Source organism: Gossypium arboreum, chromosome 3, assembly GCF_025698485.1.
Source record: "Gossypium arboreum isolate Shixiya-1 chromosome 3, ASM2569848v2, whole genome shotgun sequence".
Taxonomy (NCBI): Eukaryota; Viridiplantae; Streptophyta; class Magnoliopsida; order Malvales; family Malvaceae; genus Gossypium; species Gossypium arboreum.
In genome coordinates, this window is record NC_069072.1 from 107,859,562 (window position 1) to 107,867,453 (window position 7,892).

The window sequence follows — 7,892 nt, forward strand, 5'->3', positions numbered from 1 at the left end:
CATGTAAGACCACATCCGAGAAGTCAGCATTGTACCCGTTTATGAGTATTTGTATCATTTCTAAACCGTTTGATGATAGAGTACGAGATATGGGAATGAATATATGAAATGTATAATCTATACAGGTATGTTTGTATCATACTAAATTTCTGAAAATGAAAGACTTTGTTTCTGTGAAATAATGAATGCGAAGTATGTATGAAATAATGGAAATGAAACATGACATGTATATAAGCAAATGAGCATGGTTAGGCTCATGAACTATTCTGTGAAATGGTTATGAATTCTTGCTATTGATTTGTACTTTATATAATTTAATAGTTAAACCAATTGTATTTGGCTTACTAAGCTCTTTGTAGCTTACTCGGTGTGATTTCTATCTGTTTTACAGTTATCATAGATACTGAAGGCTCGGAGATAGTCGAGGAATTGTCACCATACTATCAAACTCATTTTGGTACTTTTGAAAGTGTAAATATTTTTAAGTATGTCATGTATAGGCTAGAATGTCTATGTATTTAAGCTTTGATATGTATATATGTTGTGCAATGAGAGTTGGCTAGCAAATGGTATGTTTGTGCTTAGTTTTAGTGAATGGTTTGTGATGCAAAATTGTGTATGCTTTTAATGGTTATATGGCCTTGTGATAAGCTGTAATTTATACATGTTTTTATCCCATGCTTAGCATATTTATGGATGGTTTCTCCTTAGATTTGGTGTATTCAATGCTTCTAATTCTTTAATCTCATGTTTTATACTTAGGTGAGCATAGGAGAGTAAAAAGAGCGAGAAATAGGCTGAAAACAAAGAAAATGGACCCACATGGTAAATCAACACGGCCTACGCTTCCTCACACGGGTATGTCCCACGGCCGTGTCCCTTTAGTAGGATCGAAGCATGACTTACGCGGGTAGACTACATGCCCATGCCTATTCAACAGTCTTGACCATGGGCTGGAGTAATCGCATATGGGCGTGTCCCTACAGAGCCCAAGTATAACCCTATTCGAAAAAGGCCAATTTTGAGGGCTCTTAGGCATTCTAAAGCCTATTTAAACACCTAAGGAGGCATTTAGGATAGGGACACAGAGTAGGAAGCAGGGAATTACTCAAGGAAAGCTGATTGATCCATCTCAGAAGCCGGATTCATTATCAAGACTGAATATCTCCCTTCAAGTTCCTTCAGGAGTTTTGGCTTTTCTTATGTTTTGTTATCTTTATGCTTTTGAGATGTTTTCTTCTATAATTATGAGCTAAACCCCCTAAATACCTAAGGGGGATGAAACCTAAGATGAATCTTGTTATTATTATCTGAATTGTATGATAAATATTTGACTTGTTCTTAATTATGTGTTCTTAATTCTTATTTTAATATTTCAGGATATTGATTCAAGTTAATGCTCTTATTTGGAGGAGGAACAGACCCTGTCTAAGAGTAAATTTGTCATAATTAAGCGAATCTGATTGCACGCCTAGAGATAGGGTGATAAGATTTTTTCGGATTAGGGTGAAACCTAATAAGGGGATCCATAGATCGAGTTAATGCAATACTAGGTGTTAATTAGAAAGAGATTAAAATTAATCAACCTAGGGTTAGACGTTATTAGTCTCAAGAGAGATAATAATATAACTTAGGGATTTCTACGGATCAAGTCAAATGAATAAAGCGTTTGATTCAGAGTCAAATAACGAGTGAAGTCTAGGTGGATTTTTCCTCGGGTATTGTCTTAATCAATTGAATTTTCCTAAAAGCTTTTCCCCAATTTCTCTTTGTGCACTCTTAGTTTAGTAATTAGTTTAGATAACCAAATCCCTTAATTTTTAGGCTAGATAATAAAAAGAAGGTAATTACTAGTACTCTTGGTTCCTTTGGGTTCGATAATCCGGTCTTGCTAAAGCTATACTACTGTTTGATATGTACACTTGCCTTCATCGTGATAATAGTTAGTTTCAAGAACGATTAATTATAAATATTTAAAACCTGTCGTGAATATCACGTATCAAGTATTTGGCACCATTGCCGGGGAACTAGTATATTAGGAACACTTGATTTTTATTACTTTAGCCATTTTACTTTTATTGCAATTTAAATTTTTATTTTCTTTTCTAATTCTTCATTTATTCTCTTCTGACAGGTTTTCCTAGTTTATGACCAGAAGAAACGCGTCAGGACCATTACTATTTGATAGTGAGATCGATCGCACAGTTCGCAGAAACCGAAGAGAAATAAGGCGAAGCTTACGATACACAGAGGAAGAGTAAGAGGATGATACTTCAACCACAACCGAGGAGATGGCTGAAAACCAAGAAAATTCGCTACCTCCTACGATTGCTGCTAATCAGAACCCTGCTCCATGCACTATATATGATTATGCTAAACCTTCTTTAACAGGAACTGAATTGAGCATAGTTAGGCCTGCTGTTTCTGCAAATACATTTAAACTGAAACCTAACACAATTCAAATGATACAGCAATTTGTTCAGTTTGATAGTTTGCAGGACGAAGATCCCAACGCTCACTTGGCAAACTTTTTGGAACTATGTGATACATTTAAAATTAATGGCGTTTCTGATGACGCCATCACCTTCGGTTATTCCCTTTTTTGTTGAGGAATAAGGCTAAACAGTGGTTGAATTCGTTACCACAAGGGTCAATCACTACTTGGGAACAATTACGGAAAAGTTTTTATTAAAATATTTTCCGCCGGCTAAAATGGCTAAATTACGTAATGGTATCTCTTCTTTTGTGCAGATGGATTTAGAAACACTCTACGATGCATGGGAGAGATACAAGGACCTCTTGAGAAGATGTCCTCACTATGGGTTACCACTCTGGCTACAGGTTCAAACATTTCATAATGGCCTAAATCCTTCGACTCGACAAATGGTTGACGCAGCCGCTAGTGGGACCTGAAGATGCTTATGAATTTATAGAAGAGATGTCACTGAATAATTATCAGTGGCAAGTCATGAGAAAAAAGCCAACAAAAGTAGCTGGCGTTTATAACATCGATTCGGTCACCATGCTCTCTAATCAGGTAGAACTCTTGAATAAGAAAATTGATGTTTTTCTTAGTTCTTCACAGGTTTACCCAGTAATGCAGTGCGAGGAAAATGGAGGTGAATCAAGCAATTCAGAATACCCACCTTATGGCCACAACATGGAGAACGAGTAGTTAAATTACATATGTAATAATCCTCGATCTCAAAATAATCCTTATAGTAATACTTACAATGTAGGTTGGAGGAACCACCCAAATTTCTCATTGGAAGGCCAAGGGAACCAGCGACCACCACGACCTTCAGGCTTCCAACAACCACCCTACCAACAAGAGAAAAAGTAGAACCTTGAGGAGATGCTAACAAAATTCATCTCGGTGTCAAAAACTCATTTTCAGAATACCGAGACAGCACTTAAAAATCAACAAGTGTCGATCCAAGGGCTCAAAACTCAGATAGGTCAGCTCGCTAAATTGATATCTGAATGACCACAAGTTAGCCTGCCAAGTAACACTAAATCTAACCCAAGGGATCAAATCAATGCAATTACCATTCAAGATGAGGAAGGGTTAGTTGCACCTGAACGAGAATAGAGGCAAGAAACTGTAGTAAGTAAAGGTAAGGGTGAGGTGGACCACAATGACTAGAAACCAGTAAGTAAAGAGTACAAACCTCGTGTTCCATACCCAAACGCGACAAGGAAAGACCGCACAGAAGAACAATTCAGTAAATTCCTTAAATTATTAAAGAAGTTACATATTAACTTACCATTTATTGAAGCTCTTTCGCAGATGCCAAGCGCAGTCTAATTCTTAAAGGAGCTTTTAACAAATAAGAGGAAGTTGGATGAGGTGTCACATGTGGAACTAAATGCGGTTTGCTCAGCATACTACAAAATAAGCTGACTAACGAATTAAAAGATCCAGGGAGTTTTACGATTCCCTGTTTAATTGGTAGCGTAGACATAAATAATGCCTTGGCTGATTTAGGGGCTAGTATCACTGTCATGCCTTACAAAATGTTTAAACAACTAGGTCTTGAGAAACCCAAACAAACAAGGATGAACATTCAATTGGCTGATAAAACCATTAGATTTTCTAGGGTATCATTGAAGATGTTCTTGTTAAGATCGATAAATTTATATACCCAGTAGACTTTGTTGTTCTAGACATGGAAGAGGATAGTAACGCACCTTTGATTTTAGGATGACCCTTTTTAGCGACTACTAGAACCATTATTAATGTTGGTACAGGTGAACTCACACTTTGTGTGGGAGACGAAACAATCACCCTTCAAGCTCGTAATTCGAGCAACACATCAAAAATTGAAGGTGGTTGTATAAATCATTCTACTAGTACTGATCATGTGGTGAAACCCTCTGTGTAAGAAACAGTTTTGAAGAACGCATATGAGCCATGTTCAAACAAAAAAAAAGACCTATCCATGAAGACGAAGGCTAAAAATCGAGGAACTAGATGAATGGCGGACATAGAAACTGAGAAAACCCGATAAACTGAAACCGAGCCAAGATGAGCTCAATGACGCACCAAATCAACTTAAGGTTGGAGACAAAGTACTACTAGATGCAGAAGACCCTCGCATTGCCACTTCTAAACCTAATGAAGAAATTCCTCTCACGGTACTCAATATTTTTCCCATATGGTACAGTCGAGGTAATTCATCCCAAATTCGACACTTTTAAGGTAAACAATACTCATCTTAAACCTTATATTGAAGAAGTTGATAGCAGGGATGAGGAGTGTAAACTCCTCGAGCCACCATAATCACACACCAGAGAGGTAAGTCAAACTTAGACTATAAATAAGCGCTTCTTGGGAGGCAACCCGAGCACTAACAGTAATGATTTATTTAAATTCTAGTTTTTCACATTTAACCTACTACCTGAGTCCTGAAACACTGGGTTTTCCCATCCACACGGCCAGGCACACGGGCATGCCTACGACCGTGTGAAAACAGGGCAAAAGTTTTTCTCCAACACGGGATGCGATAAGTTGCCACGGCCATGCGACATGGTCATGGGCGAAACTGCCAAAACAACACGGGCATGAGACGTACGCCTGTGTCTTGAAACCATGGTTGAAACTGAGAATTTAACATGGGCGTACGACACACTTGTGTCATTCACCCATGGTTGACACTGTCAAAAAGAACACAGGCGTGGGCTATCATACATGTGCGTGGGGAAGCGAACAAAGCAAGACACGGCTGTGCGACACGGCCGTGTGCACCCATACGCCCAAGGAACATGGGTGTGGGGTGAATGTCAGACGCGCCTAATTTTAAAATTTACGAAACACAGGGAAAAAATTAGGGCACACGGGCGTGCAGCACGGCCGTATGCCCCAACATCTATATAAACCCCTTACTATTCATCATCTCCCTCTCCAAAAATCCCTAACCCTAGCCACTGTATCTCCACGCCCTGCCTACCACGCCCGTGTGCTGCCTAAAACACTATTTTCGACGACTCAAGGTTTTCCCTTTTGCGTTTGTTTACTCTTTTCTCTCAATTCTCTTTATATATTTTACCTATTTCATGTTTTCTTTGGTCTATTTGACTATTTTAAGTGAATATTAATAGTAGAATAATAGAAATACTCATGCTTGTCATTAAAGAATATTTCCATTTTTTCATACTACATTCATCCATTTTTCTTGTTTCCATGGATTTTATGTTTACCCACATACATTCATGCATTAGATTTTCCCGTCGTATTATTCTCATAGCCCTATTTTAATGACTTGATATAATTGCTTTAGTTGTTTTAGTTTTGTTCTCTTCATTTAGTACGCGAGTCTCATGAAATATTCCTAATTAGTTTTGTTTTTCCATGCTATTTTCGGGACATATTGGTTGAAATTTGTCTTTTCAATGCAGCTACAATGTCATCCTCACCTTGTAAGAAGACCGCTATACCCGCCTCGAAGAAAAGAAAAGGAGCAGTGTCATCCTCGGGTCCTACCGCAGAGATTAGACACCCGTTCCTCTAGGTTCCCTTGGGACCCTATGAGGAATTATATCAGATATTATGGGCCTAACCCCTAGGTGTGGGCCACTGCATTGACTGGGCCGCACTGGAATAGATTTATTTGGCTGACGCGGTCTGAGCCCTCCTGACGACTGACTTGTGGGGGCTCTTCTTTGAGATCGTCAAGTCAACGTATCTCGAGTTCATATTAGAATTCTACTCGACACTCCATCTTCAGACTGTCATGACCAAATTTGACAATCCTGGAACGGTCCAGTTCCGCCATGGTGGTCTAGTGCGCCAGTTGAGCTTACCTGAGTTCGGGATTGCACTAAGGCTATACACAGAGGAGTTCATGGACGACAATGACCTCGACACCCTCCACTGCCACATCCACTACTCTCCCTCAAAGTGCTAGAGGGACCTCGTCCCTACCTCGGCCACCTACGACTCTAGCCACTCCAAGGCATCAGCTCTCCCTCCATCCTTGAGGTACCTCCACGCCCTCTTAGCACACACTCTGATGAGAAGACGAGAGAGCACTGGCGTCGTCACCACCCATGACACCTATTTCTTATGAAGCATGGCGAACGGGCATGTCCTCGTCCTCGCCTACTTCATCACCCTTGCAATCCGCCATTAGACAGAGCGACATCAGAGTGGGGTCATCTCTATCGGGCCTTATGTGACTCGACTGGCTCGGCACTTCGGGCTCCTCAACACAGCAGCACAATCATCCTCCCTCACTCTCATCGACCAGATGTCCCCACAGGGTATCTCGAGCATGCTAAGTATGAGGATGATCGAGAAACGACGTGGCACCTACCCTCATCAGTACCATCTCATCCAGTCCACCGAGGAGGAGGACCCAGAGGACATTACTAATGATGTCCCTCCATGTCATAAGGACCCACCGTCTCAGCCACCACCCATCCATCGTCCAGTTCATGCGGCGACTTCATACTCTAACATCTCTAAGCGCCTTACTCGATTTAAGCAGGAGTGTTTTCAGCATTTTGATCACATTGCTGCTACACTTCATCAGATTTTTCAGCACCCTCACATCTCATCGCCACCACCACCTCGCGAACCATCCGGTGATGACTATGTTTAAAAACTTTTTAGTTATTATTTTTATTATCACTTTTATCTTTATTTATCTTATTTAAGTACTTTTTATTTAATTTTCCTTTATTATTATTTTAATTTTAGTTTTTATATTTTTATTGAATAATTTATAGTTTCAGCTACTTCATTACGAGTAATTATGCTTCCTTATATTTCGTAAAAAGTTCCTGAATCTATCACAGTTATAAAGAGCTCCAAAGCTCATCATCACGTAGGAACTAAAAACTCCACTGGCAAAGGTTCTCCACGACTGCCATGTCCTGCTCGACCACGACCATAGCTACCACCAGATATAATATTCTTTTGGCGCAGGATTTATGGACTACTGAACCTCTACCACCACCGGAGTATCCTCCTTCACTCTCATCATTACTTTAGTCGATTATTCTCCATAACTCTAAATCAAGGAGTTCATTCATCATTCAGGAAGTTTCACTTCTCTCCATATCTTATGATTATTTATCTATCTTTTTCAATATATCTATCTTTGTACATTGAGGGAAATGTACATCTTAAGTGTGAGGGGTCTTTCATATCATCATTAGAAATCCATAAATTTTGTCTTATTCTCACGTGAATCACTCATGTCACTATTAGAATGAATTTTAATTAATTTATGATTTTTATTGATATGTCTTGAATTAAAACATAGGCATTTATGCATTGACTGTTTAAACTTTAAGACATTAGGGAATCAAGCATAATAAGTTGATTTTTGAAGAATTATAAACTTTTAGGTTGTGTCTCTAAGTTTGGGTATTATCGTGAGTTGAAA

The 7,892-nt window shown here is 39.3% G+C and overlaps 1 non-coding gene across 1 annotated transcript; it reads right to left on the minus strand.

Moving 5' to 3' along the window:
- Positions 1–2,718: 2,718 nt before the first annotated feature.
- Positions 2,719–2,825, minus strand: LOC128291380 (small nucleolar RNA R71). Its single transcript, XR_008281154.1, has one exon. It is a non-coding gene; the product is annotated as a small nucleolar RNA R71 (small nucleolar RNA).
- Positions 2,826–7,892: the final 5,067 nt, after the last annotated feature.